Here is a 14,684-nt window from a genome sequence, read left to right as displayed (position 1 = left end):
TATTGGAAGATATTAGAATTAATATGTCAATATGTACTGCCCAAAGCAATCTGTAGACTCAATGCATTCCCAATCAAAATCCCAATGAGATTTTTGCATAAATAGGAAAAAAAATCCATCCTAAAATCACATGGAATCTCAAAGGACTTCCAATAACCCAAAGAAATCTGAAAAAGAATAAAGTTGGAGGTCTCACACTTTCTGCTTTCAAAACTTATTGCAAAACTATAGTAGTTTACTGCCAAAAAGACAGACATGTAGACCAACGGAATAAAATGGAGAACCCAGAAATAAAACTTTACATATACAGTCAAATAATTTTTGACAACACTGCCAAGACCATTCAGTGGGGAAATAAGTCTCTTTAACAAAGGGATGTTGGGAAAATTGTATATCCACATGCAAAAGAATGAAATTGAATCTTCATGTTACACCACATACAAAAGTTAACACAAAATGGATCAAAGACCTAAACAGAAGAGCTAAAAACTATAAAACTTAGAATAAAATATAGAAGAAAAGCTTCATGACACTGCATTTGGCAATGATTTCTTGGATATGACACCAAAGCACAGGCAACAGGAAAACATACATAAATTGGACCTCATAAAAATTAAAAACTCTTGAGCATCAAAGGACACTGTCAACAGTGTGAAAAGACAACCCACAAAATAGAAGAAAATATTTGCAAGTCATATACCTGATAAGGAGTCAATATCCAGAATATAAAGAACACCTACAATACAACAAAATAATCTACTTTTAAAAATGGACAGAGGACTTGAACAGACATTTGTCCAAAGAAGATATATACAAATGGCCAATAAGCATAGAGAATGATCCTCAACATCACTAATCTTAAGAAAATGCAAATCATAACCTTAAAGGGATACAACTTTGCACCCATTAGGAGGGCTATTATCAAGCAACGAAAAACAAACATTGTTGAGGGTGTGGAGAAATGGAAAGTCTAATGTATTGCTGGTGGAAATGTCAAATAGTGCAGCTGCTGTGAAAATGAGGTGGTGGTTCCTCAAGAAAACACTAAATTACCATATGATCCAGCAATTCTACTTCTGGGGATATATCCAAAATAATTGAAAACAAGGTCTCAGAGAGATACATCCATGGTCATAGCAGTATTATTCACAATAGCTAAAAGGCAGAAGCAACCCACATGTCTGTTAATGGATGAATGGATAAATACATACATATAATGGAATGTGATTCAGCCTTAAAAGGGAGGGAAATTCTGACACATACTATAACATGGAAAAGCCTAGAAGACCTTATGCTTTGTGGAAAAAAGCCAGTCACAAAAGGACAAATATTGTATGATTCTGTTTACATATGGTACCCAGAACAGTCAGATTCAGAGACAGACAGTACAACTGTGGTTGCTAGGGGAGCCGGGGAAGGGAATGGGAATTATTATTGAACAGGCAGAACTTATTGTGCAGTTGGATGGTGGTGATCCTTGTACAAAAATGTGAATGTACTTAATGCCACTGAACTGCACATTTTAAAATGGTTAAAAGGGTAAATTGCATGTCATGTCATTTTACCACAATAAAAATATTATTCAGGATGTAGTATAGGGAAACAAAGTAATGGAAAAGAGGAAAGCCAAACTGAAAGATACGGAAGAGTGGCTGGAATGGTGGGCTTGCTCTCAGATCCATGCATGACCTTCCATGTCCTGAAACTTGGGGGCTGACTTCTCAAAACTGTATTTCCCACATTCCTTGTCCCACTGGCCTCCTCTCCTGCCTCATTCTGTCAGTGAGAGTGCCAGGCAGGAGCCTGGATGGCTGGGGGTGGTGTTTTCCCTCTGCTTCCTCTGGTCATGTAGAGCCTCCATCAGCAGCTGTCTCCTTGATTACCCTGTTTCCACAGGGCAGACCTGCCATGGTCTAGATGGCCTCAGCTTCTCATTCTGGAAAGACTATCTCTTTGTTGTAACTCTGCAGCCTGAGGAGTGATGGCAGTGTTTTGCTATTGCTAACTCTTAAGATGGCCTCTTTCTTCCCCCTTTGTCTTTCAGATATCCTAAAACATTTGTAACGAATTCCCCATAAATCTTAGCCTGTTCAGTCTGCTCTATTATTTTAATAAAAATAAACTGGATGGATTATAAACAACAAACATTTCTTTCTCACAGTTCTAGAGGCCGGGAAATCCCATTCCATGGTACTGGGATTGGGTGTTGGGTGTAGGTCCACTTTCTAGATGGCTGCCTTTTTGCTGTAACTCCACATGGTGGAAGGGAGGATCCAGCTCTCTGGGGTCTCTTTTACAAGATATTAATCCCATTCATGAGGCTCTGCCCTCATAACCTAATCACTTTCCAAAGACCTCACCTTCCCATACCATTACCTTGGTGATTAGGACTTCAACATACAAATTTTAGGAGGATACAAGTATTCAGACCATAGCACCATATTAAATTCCCTTTGTTGAACAACTTGATATTAATTCTATTTTCCTGACTAATTCAGTCTAACACACATCTAATCAGTTTGAGAAGGAGAGAATGGAGAAAAGGCAATAGATAATGAAAATTTCCCAAACAGGTGAAAGGTATGAACATTCAAATTTAGGAAGCTCAATAAATTTTTTAAAAAATCCATCATCAAACACACTGCAATGAAACTATAGGAAGCCAAAGACAACAGGAAGCTCCTAAAACTCTCCAGATAGAAAAGATATATTACATATGGGAGGAAACAATTAGAATGACTGCTGACATTTCAATAGAAAACAGTAACATAGTATATTCAAAATGCTTAAATAGCTGTTAATCTAGAAAAAAACCCCAAAAGTATCTTTCATGATCAAAGGCAAATTAAAGATATTTTTCACCAAAATAAATAGAGTTTAACAATAACCCCTGAGAAAGAGACCTTTTGCGGAAGAGAATAAATGCAGAGTGCAGAAAAAAATGAAGATAAGAGTTGAAATTAAAGACATTACAGAAAATGAATAAGGCTGATTAAAGGATTGATAAATACAATAGTTCTTCAAAGATAATTTTTTTAAATAGATAAGCCCCTGATCAAGAAAAAGACAACACTGATCAAGAAAAAACAAACAAAAGAGATGGTACAGATGAGCAACACTAACAAATTATAGCAGAGACTAAAAAGATCATAAAAGGATAGAATTTTGTAGCAAGAAACTTAAAAACTGAGATTAAATGCACAATTGCGTAGAAATAATATTAGAGAGGGAAGAAATAGAAAAATAAAAGTTATTTTTTTCTTGCAATGTATGCATTAATGGGCCTTCATTCTTAACACTCAGTTCTTAACTCATATAATCATTAAGGAGAGTATGTAAGTTCTTAAATATCAGAACATCACTCTCTCCAAGTACCTTTTAATACCTTAGATGTAATGACCAAATTTATCAGTAGAAGGGGCTGGAAACCCAATTTAGGGATAACTGCTTCATAAGCGAACATGAGCACATTTTCTTGTCTAATAAAATACAAGCATTAATCAGCTTAATTGTTAACTTCTCCAAAATCCAGGCAGAGAACACCATTTCTCAATGAAAATGCAATCTGCCCATAATATAGAAGATGCTAAGAAAAGCAGATGGCTTTACTCAAAACCAAGCAATATTTTAGTACTGTGATTCTCTGTTTTAAAAGCACACGTCATACATTTCCTGCAGATTACTGTTGGAAGGTCCTTCCCTTTATGCAACCACTTCTGCCAAGCTGTTCAAACTGCATCTCATACAGTTTACGTTAGATTTCAAGGCAGTTCCTGCTTATAATGGGAGAGAGATTCTGGAACCGTCAGCAGGGCAGCTACAGAACTTGTCTCTCTCCACAGGCAGAGCGGCAAGAAGGACCTCAACAGAGAAGCCAGGTTACATTATTTTCCTCCTAAAAATCCTTCAGAGTCCATATGCTTACAAGTCCTCCAGATCCTGAATGACCTGGCTCTTTCTGACCTCCCTAAACTCAATCCATGTTCTTCTTCACCACTCACAGTGACTTCAGCCTCAGCTGCCTTTTGATAAGTCTTGGAACACTGTAAACTCTTCTCTGCTGTAGGACCTCCCAGAGCCTCTGCCTACACACTTCCCCAATGGTGCGCATGGCTGGCTTGAGCTTCTCTCAGACCCAGTCACATCTCATCAGGAGCACATACAGCTACTGCACCTGTGAGTGAAACTGTCCCTGATTTTAATTTTTTGTATAGGTTAGTCTCCTGGTATGATCATACAAGTAATAAAATAAAGCCTTGCTGGTTAAAAGCAGCCTACAGAAAAGTGAGTTTGCCATATAAAACCACCTTCCAGAGACACCAGGCTGAATCGCCAAACAAGTTTCAAGCATCTCTTTCACACAGAACTTTAAAACACAGACTCACAGAAATCTCTGGTCTCGCTTAACTACAGACCAGATGAACTGGACATCCCCTTCCAGTTTTCCAATAACACAGGCAATAAAGTATGGTTTAAAGCAGAACTTGTTCAGTTGTACATATGGTCTGTTTTGAATGAGCCATAACCAATGTTTTGTTCCCTTCAATTTGCTTAACATTTTCTATTTATATACTTCTATCCATGTACTCTGCTTTCCACCACTTATTTTCTCATTCCCTAATTACTGGGATAAAAGTACATGAGTAAACACTGGAACCAAAAGAAAAGAAAAGAAAAGAAAATGCTATCATTTCCTAGAAAATGTCTCCATATTTAAAAAGTGACATTAATGAGAACCCCAAAAAACTGTCATCAGAACAGTATTTTAAGTTTTAGTACAAACCTATAAAACTTCAATATTCACAGCTGTAAAATAGAAGAATGTATGTCTGAACTAATTCTCTGAGTTGATACAAATATCAAATGAGTCCTGTGATGAAACGATGCTTCGTAAATTCTAATCCAGGACTACTCTCCTCTTTTTTTAAGGATGTAAGTTGGGGTATAGTTTTGGCCACACAATAACCTATTCAAATTAGTAGGGGATATTCTCTGAGACAGAAGTCACAAACGGAAATGTCCACAAGGGGAAAGGAGGTAAAACACAGGAAGGAAGCACATCTGGATGAAATAAGAGCAGGCAGTGGAGATGTTTGGTGGCAAAGTGGAGAGTGCGTGCCCCTTCCAAAGCGGGCGGCCACGTCCTGGCTTCAGCGGCTGGCAGCAGCAAGCCCAGCCTTGCCCGGTTGTCTCGTTTTTTCAGAAGTGAGGACTCTGGGAATTTACATAAACTTTATACATTTTAAAACATTGGTAAATAGTTTTAAAGTATTCAATTATTTTAAAGTACTAAGCTGATGCAAATAAACATATCAAATCCAGCCAAATTCAGCCTTTATGCAACCAGCTTATGACGTCTACATGAGGTTTTGTGTTCTTTGTTAAAAATGGCCAATAAACAAGACCCTCCCCATGGCGTAATCACCCTCTGACATCAGGAAAATTGGACCATAGGAGTGGCTAGCATTTTTCTGACTGTTCATCATATGCCAGGTACCTATTGGGCTTAGAGTTTTACACACATTATACCATTTAATTTTAATACTCGTAAGAAATCCTTCAGAAAAGCATTACTGAAACCCCCATTTTCAGAAAAGAAGACTGAGGATTGGAGAATTTTTAAGGTTATAATGCTGATAAATGGCGGAGTCAGGAAACAAACCAGGCATACCAGGTTGTTCATGGTGGAAATTTGATGTTCCGTGATGATTTCAGCTCAAAAGAATGATGCTTCCCACTTGTGGTTCCTGACTTCCTATGTGTCCCCAAAGTGGTAAGGGTTCTTCCATGATTTAGTTTGAAAACCTAAAGGAAACCTTTTTATGCTCTAAGGAATAACTGAGTTTGTTTCTTATTGCTAAGGAAAGGGATTTGTTAGATACAATTTTTGAAATTATCAATCCAGGGGAAAAAAACTAATGAAGAGACTCTTGTTTGTTAAAACAGAACAAAACAAAACCCCACACCTGGAAGTGACGGTTTAGAGCACTGACATTGCAGAAATTATTAAAATAATAAAACAACAAAACTTTATATAATTTACACTTACAGTCTAAAGTATATTTGCACTTTCAAATATTTGTTTATCACACTATTAGTAGCAACGAATGGACTTTCAAATAGTTCAGATTTGACAGATAAAAGCTATTTTTCAAAGGATATTTGCACAAAAAAGTAGGCTGTAAAGATACAGTAGAAAAAGAAAAGTGAAGGATGAATCTTCTCCTTTTGTGACGTGACCACAATCCCTCCAAACAGATACAATCTGGTATTAAAGATCACCACACTGAGTCTTCCACTTTGCACTTTTTTTTGTTCCCAACAATAATAATAAAAACGGACTAAGACAAATGAGAGTAATTTTTCACATCCTAGACATCATATCAATATACTCATAAAGAACAAGCTATCTCTGAAATTTTATACACCTCTAAATTTTCCCATTTGAAAACAATTATCTTTTTATAATGTAATAAAAATCAATATGGCATGAATAACACACACCGTCATTTATCTGTCAAAACTTGGCACTTAGGCTCCAGCCAATTCAGAAGCTTGTTGACTTAATCACCCACTTTTGGCAAAGCTTGAAAATAATGCATAATAATGTTCAGATATCGGGACCCAGAGTAAGCGTCCAGGCTGCCCCTGTGATCCTGGGCCTGTCACGCACAACAAAGTGCAGGTGTTACAGGGATAAGCATCAAGGATCTGGGGATAGTGTGCAGAAGTTGAACTTAGAAGCATTTAGGTAGTACGGCAGGACGATAATTTATTCCTCAGGGTTAGCATTTTTACACAACTAACAAGGAGCACTTCACATCCTGTGCTGGCATAAAACAACTCTAAAGTTACTAAATCAATGAAAAGTTTTAAAAAATTTTAAGAGGCTTTAAAAGCACCCATACAATCACCAAGAAAACTGCAGAAACAACAACAACAAACAATCCATGAGGTTTCTTTGGGTTTTCATAGTTTTTCAAAAATCTTTTTAAGATATATTTTAGTGCCATTACAAAGTCTATTTCAAGGCTTAAGTCCAACTATCGTCCTATTAACAATAAAATATTATTTGAAAGTTTTTTTTTTTAATTTCTCGAAGGAAAATTTTAGAAAGGTGCAAACAGAAACTACTACGTCTCTGGGAGGATGTCTCTACACTTGTCTGCACTTTTCCACTCCGTAAAAAGAATACTTTTTAAAACAGAGGCGTTTGGAGTGACAGGGACCCCAGCTCCACCGACCTGCCGCCAGAGAAATCAGCCCTGAACAGGAGTTCCTCAGGGTGACCCGCCGAGGCGCCGGCCACCGGTTCCCGAGGCTCGGCCGGGACGGGTCCCGCTCTCGTTCCTGGTCCGGTTTCCCCAGGGTGGGCCTGGGGTTCTCGCACTCCCGGGGTCCCGCGCGCCCCAAACGTCCTGTGCGGCCCGGGAAGCTGCCTGGCTCCGCACCCGCGGCCGCGGCGCAGCCCCTACCTGGGCCAGACGCGGGCGTCTGCATCCTCCCCTCGGGGCGCAGGTTGGGGCGCTCCCGGCCGGGGCGGGACTCCCCAGGGGGCGGGCCGAGGCCGGCAGGAGGAGGAGGCAGCGGGCGCTTCGAGGATCCCAGCCCGCCCGTGACTCGTTTCCAGACCCTGGAAGAGTGTTTTCCTGGCCCCCGAGATCGCGGGGGACTGGAGGCCGCGCAGTCCGCCCCGCGCTGGTCTCTGGGCCCCAGGCAGGTGGTCAAAACCGCTAGGGCCTTCCTGGCACTCGGCCTGGGGCCGGGTGGCAGTGGGGAGGCCCTGGAATCGCTGGAACCCTCTCGGACAGAGCCACGTTGCAGAAACAAATTCTCCTTGCCTGTGCGCAGTGTCTTCTCCCAAGAGCCTCCCTCAGACTACCTGGGGCTCCTGCCACGAGGATAGCATCTCCAGGCCGGCAGGCTCCGGCGCCGAAATTGAGAGGGAAAGTGACTAAGAGGTCTCCCCCACAGACACCAGCTCACTGAAGCAGTTTAAGAAAGTTGAGGCTCAGGCTGAAGTCAAGGTAGCAACTTCTCAATTTCTGGCTTTAGAAAGAGGCCTGTTAGTTATCAGCCCTCTAGTTGGTCCTCTCTGTCCCCTGGCTGGGCTCAGTGGGTCAGTCCATGCCGATCAGATTCCCCTGAAAAGCATCTAGGGACATTCTGGACAAAGTTATACCTTCTTCCCCCTCAAAAAACGAGAACCATAAACAATTCTGTGATAGTGTTGATCGCCTAAATGGATCATTCATGATGTTGTCCAAATGAGTATTCGGGAAGACCAAACGGGCCGTCTGTCAGTCCGTCCATCTTAAGAAAAGGTATGGTCACTTGACGAAAAAGTATGGTCACTTGACTAGATGCCAAAAAGGCATTCAGCATATTCAAGATCCTTCCTCGCAAAGTATCTTTGAAATCTAGAACTTGACTGAACACTGAGTTTGTCTCAGAATATCATATATCTCGTTTAAAAGTGAAATCTCAGAATATTGAGAATGTAGTATCAATACTAACATATAAACAGATTCAAAAATTCAGGTCCTTTCTTTAAAAACTAAATCATGTCAAACATATAATTTAACGTAAGAATTAATAAAGAGAAACCTAATGGCCGCATACAAAATAAAACAGGCCAACAATGACCAGTTAAAATACAATGGAAAAAAAATACATTGCGAAAAAGGAATTCCATTCACAATAGAAATAAAGAACATAAAATAACTAGGAATGATTTTTAAAAAGATAAAATATGGGAGATCTGGAAAAGAAAAAGGAAGGGCTAGTAAGAAATTATAAAGTATTCTATTTATTGGAGAGACATAGAATACCCTTAAGTGAGAAGACAAAATTTTAAATACATAATTACTACCTCCCAAATTAAGAGACAAAAATATTCTAAAATTCATCCAAGAAAGTACGCAAGCGAGAACAATTAAGACCCATGACTTCTGTCTACAGTCTGGAGGCATCTGGGGTCCCAGAAACATTTTCAGTGGGTTCACAGGAATGAAATTGCTTCTGTAGCAATGCTAATACTTTTTTTCTCTCCTATTCTTTCACAAGTAGACAGTGCAGCTTTCTGGTGGCTGCAGGATATGTGACATCACAACAGAATGAATGCAGAAGCAGATGTCTTCTGTTATGCCAAACATTAAAGGAATTTGCATGAATGTAAAAGAATATCAATTCTCCTACTAAATTTCCTTTGTTTGGGAAAATATAATGATTTTTTCATAAAAAAATGTTGTTTAACATGTAATGAGTTTCCTAGTGTTTTAAAATTAATTTAGAAATAATTGTACTTTTTATTTTCTTAGTTTCAATTTCTGATACGGTATATATCAATGGATATAATACAAACAAAAGCTCTTTGGAATCCTCAGTGATTTTTAGTAGTGTAAAAAAGGGTCTGAAAACCCCCAAATTTGGGGAACCTTTTGACAGCAGTGAAAAAATCCCATATTATTTAACAATAATAATTAAGAGTATGGCACTAACATAAGAATAGAACAGTGTGTCCAATCCAATCAGCAGCCTACGACCATCAAGGATGGAGCCTGCAGTCCCGCGATCAGGTTCATTGACTCTGTAAGAGTGGGCACTGACCACCAGAGAAACCATGAGGCCAAGTTTTGATAGGCTCAGAGCAGAGCAGGGCTGGGAGTAAAGGGATCAACCTGAGGTCTGGACTGCAGAATGAGCCCAGGGTCCCTTTTCCTTGGATAAATGGAGAATGTCAAATTCATAAACACCTTATCTGAAGCCCTGCACCTGAGTTGTAAGTCAAGGCTACTTCTCTGTGTCAAAGTGAGTTAGAACCTCCATGCAAGAATACAATGCTTCATTCATACTAATATAGTTTCAAAAATTTTTGATACTCTGTTTCTTTAGAGAACAAGATTTTCCAATGTTTCTTGAGTTCCACAGATCAAAGTTTCTTTTAATGTTCATTTTCACCAGTTTTCATTCATATACACAATGTTAGTGGTGGAGAGATGTCAAACAGAGGGTGACTTCTCTGATAGCTGACTGGAATGACTCCTAACAGGCTGAAAATTTTAAGAAGTCATTTGGGAATTAGCCCCATAGCTGAAGTTTTTTTCTTTCCAGGGGTAGTTGATTGGGAAGGAAAATAAAACACCAACCAGCCACTGGGTTCTGCTCTGATACAAAAATAACTCTGTGAAAAAAATGTAAACAAACAAACAAACACACATATTTATGTATATGTTTGGTTCTTTTTTCCTTTTTTCCTGCTTACTGAGATATAATTGACATATAACATTGTGCAAGATTAAGATGTATTGATATGATACATTTATACATTACAAAATGATTACTACCCAAGTATTAGCTAGCACCTCCAACACGGCACACAGTTAACATTTCTTTTTTGTGGTAAGAACATTTAAAATCTACTCTCTTAGCAACATTCAAGTATATAATACAACACTATTAGTTATCATCACCATGCTGTACATCAGATACTCAGAATTTGTTAATCTTACAACTGGAATTTGTACTCTTTGACTAATATCTCCACAGTTCCTCCACTACCACCATCCCTCGCCTTCAACCACCATCTATTTTCTGTTCCTATGAGTCTGACATTTTTAGATTCCACATAGAAGTGAGATCATACAGTATTTGTCTTTCTCTATCTGGCTTATTTCCCTTAGCATAATGCCCCCAAGTTTCATCCAAGTTGTCAGAAATGCAAATAGCATGATTGCCTTCTTTCTCATGGTTGAATAGTCATATCTATGTATGGTCACTTCTTCTTTATCCATTCATCACTTGGTGGACATCGAGGTTGAATGGTCTTAGTTTAGCAGCATAATGCAGACTGTCACCACTCAGGAAATCTAATGGTAAATCCAGTCAAGTGGTGATTCAGATGCTCCTGGGTAGATGTACACACAATGTGATAGAGATGGAGGAAGGATGGAAGTAGAATCAATTCTGAAAGAAAATGACTTAGAAACATAAAGTTTTTGTTTTCTACTCGGTTACCAGAAATTTTGTGAACCTCATGCCCGACTTTTCTAATTATGGAGCAAAGCATTCACTCACTTTGTATAATCAGATGTTGGGAATTTTCAGGCCAAAATGCACCTGGATTAGTATCGCCTATTGACAGGATGCTATCATAGGTAACTTTGAGAAGATCGTGAACATTCTCAGGCAAAAGCAGGCAGCCAAACAGCCAGGATGTTTCAAGTGTGGGAAATCCTCAGGAATAGGTGTGTCAGGAAGTCTGGGAAAGAGAGTGATACAGAATGAAAATATCCCAGAGTTTGAGTTTGTGTAAAAGTACTGCAAGTTTATGAGGGGGCTTCCCAACTACCCTCTAGTGTCTCACGGCCAACATCTTTTAGTTACCTAGTCCTTTCTGAATTATTATATTTCAGTGGTATGGCTTTTACTTTGGCTTATGTTTCTCCTGTGAAACTCAACTCTTAGACTGGCAATAAAAAGAAAAATAGGATTCACCATACACATTTAACTTAGTATATTGTCAGTTGCTCTCTTGGCTCCACTACTTCCTAACCATATACAATGTACGATATGTATTTATTATGAGTACATTATTCAGTGTTTCTATGCCTCAAGGCACTCATTGAGAAAATGGTGAATGATAAGAACATTATCCACATCACAGAATTATTATAAGGAGTAAATGAAAGTATTATCATAAGGGGGTCAGCACGTTAGATGGCATATAACACATAATTAACATACATTAGCTATAATTATTACTGTTGTTGTCATTATTATAATTATCATTTTCTCACAGAAGGATTTCCAGGCTTTTTTTTTTTTTTTTTTTTTACAAATTTCTTTCACTCATATTCCAATACACCAACTATTTGAATAGAAAACCTTGGGTAGCCTCATGGAAAGAGAAAGGCTCTTATTCTCAATGAGATTCATTCTATTACTAGCTGTATGAATTTTGTAAAATTCTTTTAATTTCTCTGAACTTTGATTTTTTTCATATTTGTGTAACAAGATATATCATTGGTGCCTTTACGGAGATGCATATACTCAAGTTCAGAGATGTCAAGGACTAAGAAATATAGTATGTCAGGGCTGGTACTTTGTTGACTCAATAAAGGCTAACTACTACTTTAGCTATTATTCCCTTTTATAAAGAGCCTAATACTAAAATTGATGAGTTTCTAAAGAGGCAGCCAAAGTCAAGACTGATAGAGGGTTTTACCCACAGAAATACCACTTAAAAACCAAATGTTTGTTACACATGAAAGTTAAGAGAGTAAATCCTAAGAGTTCTCATCACAAGAAGAAATGTTTTTCTTTTCTTTTGTTTTGTGTCTATGTGACATGAGGGATGTTCCTGAAACTTACTGGGGGAACCGTTTCATGATGTCTGTAAGTCAAATCATTATGCTGTATATTTTAAACTTATACAGTGCTGTTTGTCAATTACATCTCAATAAAACTGGCAGGAAGGAGGGGAGGAAAGAAATAAAGAAAGGAAGAAAAGGTCAAACACAGACCCCTTCACCTGTATAAATCTGGAAGAATATATCAAGAATATTGACTTTTGTAATACAGAAATCTAGAATGGTTTTAAAAAAATCTGTATCTCTAGATAACTTGTACATATGAATTTTAAAATTCACAAATACACTTAGAAACCTGAGACTTTCAAAAAAAAAAAAAAAAGAAAAAAGGAATGTTTCCTGGTTTAATTGTCTGTTATTAAATATTCTATAGAAATCTAAATACTGTGTCTGTGGCTCCAGAGAACTGACTGCTTTATGCTAATGACATTCCTTCATTGAATGAGGGTCCCAAATTTTGTAATGAGTCCTAGCTTCCTCACGTAGATGATCAAATGTTCCAAAATAAAAAGATCAACACAACCATTGCCCGGCTCTTTTTCAGCACAAGCACACCCAGGGGTCTGGTTTTGTCACTGAAGGGAGAGTCTCGGACTCAAGTTCTTGTGGTGCAGGACAGAGGGCTGCCACTCAGCTGCATCACATGCCCTATGCCTGAGCTCATAGACACAGAAAGGCTGCTGGAGCTCGAGATTTCAAACCTGATCCACCTGTTCTAATGAGGAGGCCTATGGGCAGTGACAGGTGCATCATAGAACAAATGAAAGCAATCATTGTTATGAAGCAGTTGCACTTTTTCCTTGTTTCCTGGATTATTGCCAAAACTGCCTTCTTTGACATAGATTTTCATAAAGACTGCCCTTTGGAGCAGTAGGGACAAGTAGGGGAAGAGAAGGAAAGAAAGGGATGAAAGAAATCTACAAAAAAATAATAATTTTTGTAAAAAAAATTTTTTTTTGCATCTCTGCTCCAAAGCAACCCTCCTTGGGGAAAGGGCATATCTCAGAGGTAGAGTGTGTGTTTAGCATCCATGAGGTCTTGGGTTCCATCCCCAGTACACCCATTAAAAAATAAATAAATACATAATACCTCTCTCAAAAAAACCAAACAGACAAAAAACAAAGCAAATCTCCTTCAACCCAAAGGAAGGGCATAGGAGGATTACGTAAGTGTCATTTAACAACCATGAAATAGAGTTTTTAGGCAAACATGGTTCAGGGTGAACTTTCCCTCATTTTTGATACTTCCCCTTCCCTATGATTGCAATGGTTAATCAGTGGCCCAAGAGTTCAGAGCATGCACATCTATGGAAGAATTTTGTCCCCTTTGACTTAAGCAACCTCAATAAAAATCCCAATGTGCAGTCTTTTTTGAGACTTCCTGAAGCTGAAATGTAGACACCTCCTTGTCTCCTGTGTTACAAACTAATTTCTCATTTCACAACATGGCAAAATTCTTTGCCATGTAATTAACTCGAAGCTGAGAAGCATCAAATGGTGAGGTGAAGCTGGTTGTCTTGGTGGTGTTAAATTGCACATTTGGCTAAAGCTGAGGTAAAGTAATCCCACAGAGTTTGCTGAAATATTTACACTGGCAATTAGTGTAATGGGGGCAGGAGATTCTGGACAAGATAGCTTTAAAAAGCAGGAAAACCAGTGAAGTTAATGTCAAACAAACAAACAATAACAACAAAATCCAAAGAACCAAATCCACTTTTGGAAGTAAGTTTAAAAATGTGTTCTGATCCGTCAACATGTTTTTTCTCTTCAAGTCCACCAAACATGATTTTTCACCTCCTTTCATATATCTGCCTTTCTGATCTTTTAAAATTGTGACCCTCAGGGTGTAATGAATTCTCATTTCACTGAGTTCAGCTGTAAGAGGAAACAAACATACTATGCACTGTCCAGGCCATCTGCCTACCAGGCCCTTTCCATTCACCACTGGATTGAATCCTCACAAGAACCCGACAGGAAAGAAATTAGCATTTCCATCTAACAAAAGAGTAAACAAAGACAAAGAGAGGTTAAATAACTAACTCAAGGTTGAACTGTTTGTAAGTGGTGGACGCAGGTAGTGAGAAGCAATCTTATATGTAGTTGACATTGTATAGAGTGTGGGATGTGCAGCTGACTTGCCTTTTTTTAAAGGTTGCCTAAAATAGTCATTTCTTTGTTTTTAGACACTATGTTTATAGACTAGTGTTCAGATAAGAAATGAGGGACTTTGATGTGCTAGATTGGTTGATTGTCTTCTTTTAAAAAAATTGTAGTGAAATACATATAATGTAAAAATTCCCACCTTAACTCTTTT

The 14,684-nt window shown here is 38.4% G+C and overlaps 1 protein-coding gene across 1 annotated transcript in view; it reads right to left on the bottom strand.

The window, feature by feature from the left end:
* Positions 1 to 7,519, bottom strand: part of MYO3A (myosin IIIA) — a 193,613-nt gene extending 186,094 nt beyond the window's left edge. The window contains exon 1 of the mRNA XM_074358211.1: positions 7,245 to 7,519. The gene's annotated coding sequence lies outside the window, so the exon portion shown is untranslated. The remainder of the gene's footprint in view (positions 1 to 7,244) is intronic.
* Positions 7,520 to 14,684: the final 7,165 nt, after the last annotated feature.

This window comes from Camelus bactrianus, chromosome 35 (genome assembly GCF_048773025.1).
Source record: "Camelus bactrianus isolate YW-2024 breed Bactrian camel chromosome 35, ASM4877302v1, whole genome shotgun sequence".
Lineage (NCBI taxonomy): Eukaryota > Metazoa > Chordata > Mammalia > Artiodactyla > Camelidae > Camelus > Camelus bactrianus.
This window is presented reverse-complemented; position numbering and strand designations above follow the sequence as displayed.